The following is a 9,083-nucleotide window of genomic DNA, read 5'->3' as shown; positions in this document are numbered from 1 at the left end:
GGGTCAATGATAGGATGGATCATGCGATTGGATCTCGATTTATTGTGATAATAAGCTATATTAGAAAAAGTGCAGTCAGATCGACATGTACAATTGAGCGATTAGCATGGAGAAGGTGATTGGAGGAGGCACCGACAACTCGAGACAACAATCAAAGGATTGGAGGCTCTGCAATTGGAAGAGGGCCAATCAGATAAGGTGGTGATTTTGACAATCTAAGCTAGCGATTGGATAATTGCGGTGGTGATTGGAGCGATTGGAGGCTACAATTCATAGTAGAGAAAGTGCAGATTTGATGAAATTGGCTGTTTTACTTGATGCTCTAACATTTGAACCATGACAAGTTTCAAGCATGAATTAAAGGAATTCACCAGTTTTACCAATCGGCTATTTTACTTGATGAAATGCTCTTAGATTTGAACCACTGCAAGTTTCAAGCATGAATGAAAATATTTTATCACCAAGTTTACCAATCATTAAAGAATTGATGCAACATTATAAGATTATCAGAGAATCTACCACCTGAGATTTATGAATCTACACCTATTTTTGGAGTTAGGTCTGTTATGTTTAGATTATGTAGAAGGTGCGTGAAGCCTTTGCCCTAAGGAGAATACTCCACAAGTACATATTTGAGTTGATTTGCTGAAAGGGGGAAAACAGTGAAGATGAGATTAGTATTAATCATTGATTAAGTGATTACGAATGGCTAGGGCATCTAACCTAGATTTGATACCATGTTGAGAATAATGGTTGAGAGCTTGAGAACGAATAAAAACTAGAGAGATTATGGTGGATCAAAGTAGCACATTAACTTAACATAGACATGATATTAATGAGTAAATGATATTAAGAGAAGGCTAATCACATGCTAACTACACATGAGTCTATTAAGAAGAGAATCAATCGTATTTCTTCATTAGAGAGTGCCTCTTATGCAGGCTAAATACAAGCATAAAAGATACATCATTAATGAAGTCGTATACCTCTTCAATCATCTCCTACATTATATCCCCTGAGTCTAAGCCCAAAGGTTAAGCCACTATATTCATTCAATGCTCTTGGCTCTTAGTACAACTTGTGGATTTCATGGGTGAATCCATGGACCATTAAAGATGTAAATTCTCAATGTTACATAGAATTTTGACCTTAGAATATATGACACTTACATACATAAATGATTAGGGATATTTGTGAACATTACCAACAAGAGAAGCATCTACTATATAGGCTTACATGAGTTTGGGTAGATATGTGAAGGCACTTGTCTCCACAAAAATTTCTAGTCTCCAATTTCTACATATGTAGCCCCACCAATGTCTACACATGTTTCTAGCCATTTTATTTAGTAGCCAAGTCCCTTGGAATTGAAGTAATACCTATATACATGTAATCTAGCATGTGAGCTCATACCTAAATATATCAAATATAGCATGTTGGATTAATAAAGTGACTCTTTATCTGCTTATGGAGTTATAAACAATTGACATACATCACAGGGCTTTTAAGCTGGAAAAGTTTTTTTTTAAAATCATAGAGAAGGGATACTTTTATGAGCTTTAAATTTGTAAGAGGGGTTTTAAAATACCCCTCAAGCTTGTGTATTATATGGCACGTGCACATATGTATGCAAGAATACACGCACACACACATGTACACATGCATACAACACACACACACACATACATATACACACACACGCACACGTACACGCACACGCACACGCACACGCACACGCACACGCACACGCACACGCACACGCGCATGCACACACACACACATATACACAAACAAAGAGGTTATTAAAGTGAAAGATATGGTGTGTGTGCATGTGTACACACATGCACGCACACACACACGCACACACACGCACACACACACACACACACACACACACACACACAAGTAGCTTCTAAAGTCAAAGATACATATTGTGTGTTGTCACATCATAGAAAGCATCATAACTCATTATTTATGCATTTAACTCCACATGCATTTAAGTCCACATGATCCACAACTCATTATTTATGCATTTTACTCCACATCTCATTATACATGCATTTAAGTTTACCCATGTGCTAAAAAACAAATAGAATTCATATGTTTTACTTTTTTCAAACTACATATGAACCCAAGAAATATGAAATTGACTTCTCTTTATGTAACATATACATTAACAAATTCTAAATTATGATGGTGTGATGTCTAGAATATATGATAACTATTATGTGGTTTTTTTCAACTACCTTTGTATAAAAGTGGTAATTCTAAATTATGATGGTGTGATGTCTAGAATATATGATAACTATTATGTGGTTTTTTTCAACTACCTTTGTATAAAAGTGGTAGCCTACTCGTGCAATTCTTATCATTTTTAAAACCTTAGACATCATACAATAAAAGTAGTAAAAGTAAAGAATAGATCAACTAACTTTATATAAAAGTGATAGCCTACTTGTGCGATTCTTATAATTTTCAAAACCTTACTTGTGAGATTCTTATAATTTTTAAAACCTTAGACATCGTACAATAAAAGTAGTAAAAGTGAAGAATTGTGCTCAAATTTTTCGCTTTCTTTGAGAGAGAAATCTCGAAGAGGTATTCACAATACTTGGTTTTAAGTATAAAAATATACATGCGGTTGTGTTAGTAACTATATCCATTATAACCACATATCCATATCCATCATTATCCTCAATTATATAATGTTAAAAAGTGGATATTTGTATAGGTTTAGAAAAAAATGTTTTGTGACCCTACATGGGAAAAATTACCATATGGTATGGTAGTGACCCTAGGCAACTGTATATCATTTTAGACCTTTTAAGGACATTATTATTATTATTATTATATTCTAGTGTTAAAGCTTGATAGGGGCTTAGAATAAAAGAAAGATGCTAGGATACCATATTAGATGGGATCACTCATCTTTTTGTGTGGGAGGACGAGAGGTGGGACCAGATTTGTGGGCCGCTAAATAATGAAGAGCTCTACTAGTGCTGTGGGGTGGGAGGAATATGGATGCAACATGAGAAAAATATGGGGGTGCTGAATTGAACTGAACTAAATTGAATTGTTCCTTTGATATGTGTAAAAGGATGACTGTTGTACTTGTGGATGGATAGCATACTGGTATAAATATATATACATTAAAAAAAAGGAATAAAATAATGATTTAAAATTTTCATTTATATGCAAACCTTAAATAATAGTATGTGCAATAGATTCTATGAAATAGTATGTGCAATTAGATGATTTGATTAAAATTGGGTGTGAATTAAGCTGTCAACGTTGCTTGATTAAGTGATTAAGAAGTTGAGGGGGGCGCTTACCCTAGAGGATTGTTGTTTTGCAATCCTCCAAATCCAGCTGGGGTGGCCAGCTGGCTGCACTTGTAATTAAGGAGGATGCTTCAGGGCAGGGAGATGCTTACAAATTTCAATGCATTTCAGTCTACTCTCACACACACAAACTCTCTCTCTCTCTCTCTCTCTCTCTCTCTCTCTCTCTCTCTCTCTCTCTCACACACACACACACACACACACACACATGTACGTTTATTCATTCCTATATTCTGTGTCCACACATCCTTTACGAATTCAACACATCCCCTATTGTTGACAATTCCCTTACCCATTCCTTCGGACATCCCCATTGAGAAAAGTGTCAAAGCTCTTTGATTAGAACTTAGAGGCTTATCACAAGGAGAAAAATGGACATGGTATCTTGCAGCTATAGCTTTCGAGGTTGAAACTTCCACCCTCGCCTCTCGAGAATTATTGTACTTATCTAGTGACATACAATTTTACATCTAGCAAGTACAGAGAATTATTGTACTTATTTAGTGAGATACAATTTTACATCTAGCAACTACAAAGATTTATTGTACATATTCAGTGAGATAGGCAGTTTTACATCTAGCAGCTATAACTTGTCAAGTTTGAACTCAGACCCCTCGCCTAGAGAACTGGGTCTACTTGGAGAACTTTTTTTTTTTTGCAACTTTTGGTAGCAAGAGGTATTGGGCATAGTGATTATACCATGCAAAATGGACAATTGAAATTACGAGTTTGAATCCTTGTGGGCTCACATCTATGCCTATACATGGTGTCGGAGCCAATCATGTTTTGCTAGAATTCATGTATGGCCTCAAGCACATGGTACGCCTTCCATGGACTTTACTGTTATGGGAATATATTTTAAGCTCTCTTAAAAATATTAATCTACCCTCTTAGATAATTCAGGGACACTCGGATTATCTTGCGTCATCCCAAATCATGCTAATATTATGGGTGATGCCATTATAAATATTAATATATTTACCAGTATACATTGACATATGGTTGGGACCTCCAAGCCTAGCAAACATGTGTGTGGTTATGGTTTGTATACTTATGAAATATTTGTTTATACCAATTTATTGTTGGTTATTTTGTAGGTGCAGAGGATTCAGAAAATTGAGGAGAATTCACACATTATTATTTGTTGACACACACTTTTTTAAACAAGCTTTGCATATACAAGTGCTAGCTTGTGCACATTTTGATTTATTTTGGAAAGCTTTGATTTATCCATCTTAGACTTGAACTTTAATATTTTTGTAAAGCTTGATATGCTTTAATCCTAGCCTCAATTTATGGACACTCTATTTTGAGCATAAGAGAGTGCCGAGCAAGTAAAAGCACCTTTTGTATTTTTGGAGGTTATGGCCTATTTTGGAATGAAGAATTACGTAAACACTCATGTGTGGTGAGAAGTCACACACATAAGGGAGAATGATTGCATCCAATGTTTGAGTTATTATCTTGAGCTAAGTATTTTATTTGTTATTCAATCAATTCTTAAATATGTTGAATTTGTGGACATGATAAATTACTCGGGTTAAATAAAGTATTTTCTTGCAAGTTCTTATTTTACTCTATTTTCGTAGAATTGGATCTGTGTCATTGACATAGATCATGTCAAAGTTGAGGCAAATAATGTGAGAGTCCTATGTCGTGCACCAACAAACTTGGACCCTATAAACAAAGGAATCCGTCCACCATCAATGCTTGTGAATTTCTTCTGAACTCCTTGATGTGAGTAAAGTCATTAACATAGGAAAGGCTCGCACCTATATTTCCACAAACCTACATCATATTTGACTATGCAGATTTTCACATACCCAAGACACATTGCTACACTGACTATACACCGTGAGGAGTTCTTTCACCTTCATTGCAAAATGCCAAAAAAAATCACAACTAGGTACTCTGATGATGGGCCAATGAATCTCTTCTTTTCTCTCTTTGTCTCTCTATCTTAATTTCAAAACATGTTCTTTATGAATATTTTTTTGATGTACCCTTGGATGTAGAAGACTTTGGCAATATATTTGATGTTAATAGTTTTGTTTACCCTTTTGTAAATAGCACCTGGTGGGTTACATTTGGCCTACACCTTGTGATTGTGACATTCAATTATGGATGTCACCACCATCGATAATAATACTAAATATTAACAAAAATTGGTCACCCATTATCTCCTTATTTGCATGGATGTTCTTGTTTGGTTTTTGTGTGCTCTTCTTGTACTCCATGAAAAAAGGACACTACAAGAGAGTTTATTAATTAATTTTCATAAGTTATCTTAATATAGTTTAACATTAAGGGCTTTGTTGACCAACCTGATGCATTGCATCAAGTTTTCCCACATAAGGCACCTTTTTGGGCAAATGAAGGCTAAGATCTTCTTCAAATAAATCTTCTAGCCTCATGTTCTTTAGATATTTAACACTAGTCTTGTAGGAGAATGAAGAATTACGTAAATACTCATGTAGGGAGAGGCCACACACATGAGGGGGGATGATTGCACCCAATGTTTGAATCACTATCTTGAGCTATAAATATTAATATATTTGGTATTCATTGACGTATGGTCAATATTTGTTATAGTTGGTTTGTATGCAAGGGTGATTCTCCTGGGTTATGTACGCCTGGAAAACATGTGTGTGGTTATGGTTTGTGTACATATGAAATATTTGTTTACCAATTTGTTGTTGGTTAATTTATTTATAGGTGAAGAGGATTCAGCAGATTGAGAACAATTCGTAAAATATTATTTATTGGGACACCTTTTTGTAAATAAGATTTGTATATATAAGTGCTAGCTTGTGTGCATTTTTATTTATTTTGGAAAGCTTTGATTTATCAAGCTTAGACTTGAACTTTAATACTTTTTGTAAAGTGTGATATGCTTTAACCCTAGCCTCAATTTATGGACACTCTATTTTGAGCATAAAAGAGTATCGTGCAAGTAAAAGCATCTTTTTTATTTTGGGAGGCTATGGTCTATTTTGGAATGAATATTTACATAAATACTCATGTGCGGGGAGAGGCCACACACATGACGGGGGATGATTCCATGCAATGTTTGAGTCATTATCTTGAGCTAAGTATTTTATTTGTTATTCATTCAATTCTTGAATATGTTGAATTTGTGGACTTGATAAGTTATTTGGTTTAAATAATCTATTTTCTTGAAAGTTCCTATTTTTATCTATTTGCCTAGAATTGGATCCGTTTATTGACAAATATCATGTCAAAGTTGAGGTAAATAATGTGAAATTTCTATGCCATGCACCAACAAACTTGGACCCTATAAGCAAGGGAATCCGTCCACCATGAATGCTTGTGAATTTCTCATGAATCTCCTTGATGTGAGTAAAGTAATTAAGAGGGAAAGGCTCGCACCTCTATTTCCACAAACCTACATCATATTTGACTACGCAGATTTCCACATACCCAAGACACATCGTCACATTGACTATACACCATGAGGAGTTGTTTGATCTTCATTGCAAAATGCCAAAAGCAAATAAATCACAACTAGGCACTCTCATGATGGGTGAATGAATTTCTTTTTTTCCCTCTTTATCTCTCTATCTTAATCTCAAAACATGTTCTTTATGCATATTTTTTTGATGTACCCTTGGATGTAGAAGACTTTGGTAATACATTTGATGTTGATAGTTCTATTTATCCTTTATAAATAGCACTTGGCGGGTTACATTTGGCCTACACCTTGTGATCATGAGATTGCATTATGGATGTCACCACTATGATAATAACACTAAATCCCAACAAAAATTGGTCACCCATTATCTCCTTGCATGGATTTTCTTGTTTAGTTTTTCTACGCTCTGCTTGTATTCCATGATAAAATGACACTACAATAGAGTTTATTAATTATTTTTTGTAAGTTATCTTAATATAATTTAACTTTAAGGGTTTTGTTGACCAACTTGATGCATCAAGTTTGCCCACATAAGGCACCTTTTTAGGAAAATTAAGGCTAAGATCTTCAAATAAATCTTCTAGCCTCTTGTTCTTTATAGATTTAACACTAGTCTTGTAGGAGAAAAGCCATAAAAGTGGCTTTTTGAAACCTATTTAAAAAATCATGTCTCTTAATTGATTAAGTATTAGTAAGTAGCATTTTGTATGTGTAATATAGACACTTAAAAGTAGTTAGAAAAAAAAGAATAATTCACTTGAAAACTAATATGAGAGTATTTCAAATCCATTACATTTTTCACATCAATTTTCATTTCTTTTATGTAGCTTTTATGTTTTTTTGCCAAAACCTTGGTGATAAAATTTTAAGTACATTCAAAAACACATGAAAAAAACTCATAAGATCCCTTACACGAGGAAATTTTTGCAATGAGCTTTCTCATGTGAGAGTTTTTTTGCAATGTCTTTAGATCGTGAGCTTTTTCAAAAATATGAAAATATAATCACCCTTTACATATGAAAATGTAGTACATAAGCAATATTGCTTTTTACCCAATCACTACAAAATCTCGGGGGGTGCACCTCAAAATATGTAAGTCTACCACGTGCGATCATTAGGTGGGGTTTTTTTAATCCAAAATATTGGGTAAATTTACAGAAATACAATTACAAGTGGGGTATTTTGATTGTACTTTGGGAAAAAAACCGTAAGTTTATAAAGAAAAAGGGGTAGTTTTATTAGCTCAAAATTCACAGATAAGGGGATTTTTAAATACCACTTGAACGCACGTCATAGGAGGGGCTTCCATATAGTGGACCCCCCGAGTACAAAATGTGGAATTTACCATGAAAAGTTAATCATTCTCGTTGTAAAAAAAGAGAGGAGCATCATAACCTCCAAAAGGGATTTTACAATAGGGTCTTGATCACAAAAAGATTAGCATTACGATGCTCTATGTTAGGATGATTCCACTTTCAGAAAGGGGCACTACACATAGCATCGAGGGCATTTTAAGGCCGTTGATACATACATAAATGAAAGTGTTGGCTGATGTGAACAAACATATTATCATGCTTGTGAAGGACTAGTACATGTAAGAAAACATAGTATATATGTTTGCATGCCAAGTCCCTTGGAGTCCATTATAGAAAGGTCTCATCTCGTGGCTTAAAGCTCAAGGGCTATTGGCTTACAAGAAAAAGATGAAAAAACGTAATCATCAACCACAATCGAAAAAAATCAGAGAAGCAGTTGGATGATTGAAGCAAAAATAATGATTGAAGGTGCCAAATCAGAGGTGATGAATGATCATCGGCGGAGGAGGCACTAACGATTGGACATAGCGATTAGATGATTGGAGGTGCTCTCAATCCGGATGATTGAAGGAGGGTGGTGACTCGAGTGATCAGAGGTTACAATTCATAGTAGAACTTACAGATTTGATGAAATTAGTTGTTTTACTTGATGAAATGCTCTCAAATTTGAGCCATGACAAGTTTCAAGCATGAATTAAAATATTTTATCACCAATTTTACCAATCACCTGTTTTACTCAATGAAATGCTCTCAGACTTGAACCACTGCAAGTTTCAAGCATGAACTAAAATATTTTATCACCAACGATCCAGCATTGTGAGGTTATTAGAGAATCTATTCCTAAGCCTGATATTTATGAATCTAGACCTATTTTTTGAGTTACATCTGTTGTGCTTAGAGTATGTAGAAGGTGTGTGAAGCCTTCACCCTAAGTAGAATGCTACATAACTATAGACTTGAGATGATTTGCTGAAAGGGAAAAATAGTGAAGAT

Source organism: Cibotium barometz, chromosome 57 (assembly GCF_041138505.1).
Source record: "Cibotium barometz isolate CiBa-2024 chromosome 57, ASM4113850v1, whole genome shotgun sequence".
NCBI classification, from domain to species: Eukaryota; Viridiplantae; Streptophyta; class Polypodiopsida; order Cyatheales; family Cibotiaceae; genus Cibotium; species Cibotium barometz.
This window is presented reverse-complemented; position numbering follows the sequence as displayed.